Source organism: Microtus ochrogaster, chromosome 4, assembly GCF_000317375.1.
Source record: "Microtus ochrogaster isolate Prairie Vole_2 chromosome 4, MicOch1.0, whole genome shotgun sequence".
Classification (NCBI taxonomy): Eukaryota; Metazoa; Chordata; class Mammalia; order Rodentia; family Cricetidae; genus Microtus; species Microtus ochrogaster.
The window spans coordinates 41,360,054-41,365,457 of NC_022011.1; the positions used below are offsets into that span (position 1 = coordinate 41,360,054).

At 46.2% G+C, this 5,404-nt stretch overlaps 1 protein-coding gene across 1 annotated transcript in view; it reads left to right on the forward strand.

Moving 5' to 3' along the window:
* Nucleotides 1-5,278: 5,278 nt before the first annotated feature.
* Rab14 (RAB14, member RAS oncogene family) overlaps nucleotides 5,279-5,404 on the forward strand; it is a 28,435-nt gene continuing 28,309 nt past the window's right edge. The window contains exon 1 of the mRNA XM_005345985.2: nucleotides 5,279-5,351. The gene's annotated coding sequence lies outside the window, so the exon portion shown is untranslated. The remainder of the gene's footprint in view (nucleotides 5,352-5,404) is intronic.

The window sequence follows — 5,404 nt, forward strand, 5'->3', positions numbered from 1 at the left end:
AGCGCCCTTTGCTACCGGCACACTCAGGCCTCACTGATGACCTTAACTCTAGAGGGGACAGGAGCCCCTGTGGAGAGAATAGGAGGAGGGCCCCCATCCCTGCATTTCCATGGAGACTGATGTCCCTCTCATCTCCCAGGTCCACCTTTACTGTGGTATGTGTCTGTGGGTCATGTCTATGGTAGCATCTATGAATGGGGGGATGGATTGAGAAGCACTGGGTGGAGGTGGAAGGTTTGGAACAAGATTTACATCTTTGTTTCTTTTTTTTCCCGTTTATTTATTTATTAAAGATTTCTGTCTCTTCCCTGCCACCACCTCCCATTTCCCTCCCCTTCCCCCAATCAAGTTCCCCTCCCTTGTCAGCCCATAGAGCTATCAGGGTTCCCTGCCCTGTGGGAAATCCAATGACCACCCACCTCCATCCAGGTCTAGTAAGGTGGGCATCCAAACTGCCTAGGCTCCCACAAAGCTAGTACGTGCAGTAGGATCAAAAACCCATTGCCATTGTTCTTGAGTTCTCAGTAGTCCTCATTGTCTGCTATGTTCAATGAGTCCAGTTTTATCCCAGGTTTTTCAGACCCAGGCCAGCTGGCCTTGGTGAGTTCCCGATAGAACATCCCCATTGTCTGAGTGTGTGGGTGTCCCCTCGCGGTCCTGAGTTCCATGCTCGTACTCTCTCTCCTTCTGCTCCTGATTTGGACCTTGAGGTTTCTGTCCGATGCTCCATTGTGGGTCTCTGTCTCCTTTCATCGCCTGATGAAGGTTAATATTCAGGAGGATGCCTATATGTTTTTCTTTGGGTTCTCCTTATTTAGCTTCTCTAGGATCACTAATTATAGGCTCAATGTCCTTTGTTTATGGCTAGAAACCAAATATGAGTGAGTACATCCCATGTTCCTCTTTTTGGGTCTGGCTTACCTCACTCAGGATAGTGTTTTCTATTTCCATCCATTTGTATGCAAAATTCAAGAAGTCCTTGTTTTTTACTGCTGAGTAGTACTCTAATATGTATATATTCCATACTTTCTTCATCCATTCTTCCATTGAAGGGCATCTAGGTTGTTTCCAGGTTCTGGCTATTACAAACAATGCTGCTATGAACATAGTAGAGCATATACTTTTGTTGTATGATAAGGCCTCTCTTGGGTATATTCCCAAGAGTGGTATTGCTGGGTCTAGGGGGAGGTTGATCCTGAATTTCCTGAGAAACCGCCACACTGCTTTCCAAAGTGGTTGCACAAGTTTGCATTCCCACCAGCAATGGATGAGTGTACCCCTTTCTCCACAACCTCTCCAGCAAAGGCTATCCTTGGTGTTTTTTATTTTAGCCATTCTGACAGGTGTAAGATGGTATCTTAAAGTTGTCTTGATTTGCATTTCCCTGATCGCTAAGGAAGTTGAACATGACCTTAAATGTCTTTTGGCCATTTGAAGTTCTTCTGTTGAGAATTCTCTGTTCAGCTCAGTGCCCCATTTTATAATTGGGTTGATTAGCCTTTTACGGTCTAGTTTCTTGAGTTCTTTATATATTTTGGAGATCAGACCTTTGTCAGTTGCGGGGTTGGTGATAGAGTGTATTTTAGACCAAAAACAAAAACAAAAAAACAGTGATGAATTCATAAAGATGTTTTAGAAATTAAATAAGAATGGGATTGGAGAGATGGCCCAGTGCTTAAGAGCACTCGTTGTTTACAGAGGACCAGTTTCCATTCCCAGAATGCACACAGTGGCTCATGACCATCTGTAACTCCAGTTACTGCAGGGGTCTGGTGCCTTCTGATCTTTGTGGGCTCCAGGTATGAACATGGTGTGCAGGCATGCAGGCAATCACTCATATTCATACCAAAAACACCCAAACAAAGAAATGCAATAAGATAATGACTTTTGGAAAGATCCTGGTATGTAATAAGTGTTCAATAACATGCTTCAGGTAACAAATTGACAGGAACTTTCTGGTTAGTTCTGGTTAGGCATAAATTCATCCCTGGGCAGGTACAGGCAATTTATGTTCAGCTTTCTCCTTTAGTTAGCAAAGCAGTTGAAAACTTTTATCTTTTTGTTTGTTTGTTTTGTTTTTTGAGACAGGGTTTCTCCGTGTAGCTACAGAGACAATCCTGGAACTTTGTAGACCAGGTTGGCCTTGAACTCACAGAGATTCACCTGCCTCTGCTGTGGCTGGGATTAAAGGCTGTGCCACCACCATCCAGCAACTTTTATGTTTTGCAGTGCTTGAGATGGAACTTACAACCCTGGTACATATTTTGTAAGTGGTCTACCATTGCCTAGAAATTTCCTTGATTTCAAAAAACATTAAAATATATACAAACTATATTTAAGTATAAAAATGTATAAATGACTTAGCCATTGACCAAAGGCAACTCTTACAAAAGGAAGCATTTAATTGGGGGCTTGCTTACAGCTTCAGAGCTTAGCTCATTATTGTTAGGGCAAGGGGCATGGTGGCACCTAGACAGGTGCTGGGCAGTAACTGAGAGCTGTACATTCTGATCCTTGGGCAAAGAGACACAGAGAGAGCCTGGACTGGTGTGGACTTTTGAAATGACACAATTTTTCCACAAGTCCACACCTATTCTAATAAAGCCACACCTCCTAGTCCTTCTAATCCTTTCAAATAGTGCCACTCCCTTTAAACATTTACATATACAAGCCTTTGAGGCCATTCTTATTCAAATCATCACATTCAAATCCCTGGCCCCCATATGTTTTTAGTCATAATGCAAAAATGCATTCAGTCCAACTTCAAAAATCCCCATAATCTGTAACAGTCTCAACATTGTTTAAAAGTCTAACATTTGAAGAATTCTTTCAGACTCATGACCTCTCTTAACTACATTCCCCTATAAAAATCAAAATTAGGGGGAAAGGAAGAATGTAGAATGTACATCTGAGAGATAGCTCAGAGATTAAGAGCACTGGCTACTCTTCCAGTGGACCTGAGTTTCATTCCCAGCAACCACATGGTGGCTCACAACCATTTATAATGAGATCTGGTGTCCTCTTCTGGCCTACAGACATATATGCAGACAGACACTGTATACATAATAAATAAATCTTTAAAAAAATCAGAATTAAAAAACAGATCATGTACTTCCAATATACAATGGCACAGGATATACATTACTATTCTAGAAGGGCGGGGGGAGTGAGCATAGTGAAGAAATACGGTATCAAAGCAAGAGTGAAAACCAGCTGGGCAAACTCTGAAACTCCACGCCTGATGTCAAAGCACTCTTAAGATCTCCAATTCCTTTTAGCTTTCTCTTTTTTCCAGGCTGGTTCTTCACCAGGTCTGCAGATCTCCTTGGCAGGTTTCTCACAACCCTGTTATGTCCAGCATCTTGGGGTCTCCAACAGAATCCAGGTTTTACCTTCACAGTTTGGATTAATGGCATTGATAGAGGAGATTTCAAGACAGCCTCGTACTGACTGTGTCCTTGGTGACTAGCACTCATGCTTCTGTGGGCCTATAATGGAAAGGAGCATGCAGCCTATTTTAGCCTCCATGAAGGAACACCCCTGGCACATGCCTGGCCTCAGTGATTTGCTTGCCCTAGCTGTGAAGGAGATTCGACAACCCATTTCTTGTAAGGCTAGAACCATGTGGCTGAAGCTGCCAGGTTCTGCTGCTTGCTGGGGCTGGGCCATGGTCCTCTCTTTGAATTACAGTAGCTGCAGCTTTTCTGCTGTTAATGGTTTCCTTCATGCTTAAGTTTTTCTTTAATCCCTTTTTACAAGTTGGAAGCTTAGCCGAGTGGGATCTTGCCTTGAGGCCACCATTCCCTTTATTCCACTTGGCATCTGGCTTTTCTTTAAATTTTTATCTTCTTAAACAATGGACTTAGTTCCGTTCCATTTCTGGCGATCGTTTTCTCCTCAAACAGTACATTCTCCATTCCTCCTTGCCTGTGTGCTCCTTTTCTTGATAGACGACATGAGAATGCGTGCTAGTCACCAAGGACACAGTCAGTGCGAGGCTCTCTTGAAACCTCCTCTAACAATGCCATTAATCCAAAACTCTTCAATTTATCTTCCAGCAAATTTTTACAATGGTGGCAGAAAGCGACCACACTCTTTGTCAAATATCACAAGCATCTCTAGGCCACTTACTAATATTCTTTCCCTCTGATATATCTTGACCTGGGCTTCACAGTCCAAATCACCCTCAGCTGTCTTCCATGCTCCTACCAGAATGGCCCATTATGCACAAGAATGGATACATTAATAACATATAACAAGTCATTCATTTTCTTTGGCAAAAAAGTCGATTTTTGTCCCTCCTGAATTTTTTTGGGGGGTGGGGTGGGGTGGGGTGGGATGGGGTTCAATATATTGAATAGGGTAAAATATAAATCAACTATAAGTGTAAAATAAACAAATCTGCACTCAGGTTCTAGCAGGTGAAAAAGACTTACACGAACAAGAAAGTAAAACTATTACTTTCACTGAGGTGTCTGGGGAAGGTGCGTCTAGTGGCCAAGCAGTGAAAATGTCGTTTCTCTCTTGCTGTCGAAGGTGTCCACAGAGCAAGGTTAGGAGAGACAAAGCTGAAACACAAGGCAGGGAGGGCCACCTCCTAATTTGTATAAGTAGGTTGGTCACTGTGAGCCACCGTTTCGCCTCTGATAGCACAAGAAGCTTCTTTGGGTGTTGGCCAACCTTGTTCTCACAAGTCTCGAATTGGTAGGTAAATGTTGAATGCAGGAAATACGTGTGTGTCCCAGGTGCCAGGACAGAGAAGCGGCCCAGTGGGAAGCAGATACGGTATTAAAAACAGTTAAGTCTCCAAACGCAACATTTCTGGACCTAGGCACTCCTTAGGCAACAACACGCAAACCTGAGCAGTAACTTCCCCGGGAGGCGAGGGCACGCGACTGCGCTTGCGCAGGCCACTTTCCCCGCCCCCTTCAGGCGTGAGGGCCAGTGGGGCGGGCCTCGACCGAGACCGGCCGACTCCGGAGGGGCGGGCCGAGGAAGGGGCGTGGCCGCCAGGTCGGGCTCCACCACCTTCTTCCGGGCTCCGCTGGCTGCGCGCGCATCCTCCCCCCTTCTTTTGTGGTCCGGCCCATTGCGAGGGTGACAGGAAACCCTGTGCAGGGAGCGCCGCCATCTTGGACCAGCCCGAGGAGGATCCTGAGGGAGCCGCAGGAGCAGCCGCCGCCACCACCGCGCCTGCCGCCGGAGCGTCTGCAACCCCGGGCCAGCCCGCCTTCCTGCCGGGTCTCGGCCGACGGATCTCGGCCGCTCTCCCGCCGCGTCCGCACTCCGCTTCCTCGTCCTGACGTCCCCCTCCCGTCCGGAAAGCTGCCCAGCCACCAGCAACCCCCCAGGTAACCGAGGCCTTCCGCAGCGGCCGCCCGGCGCCGGCCCCCGGGCCCGGCCC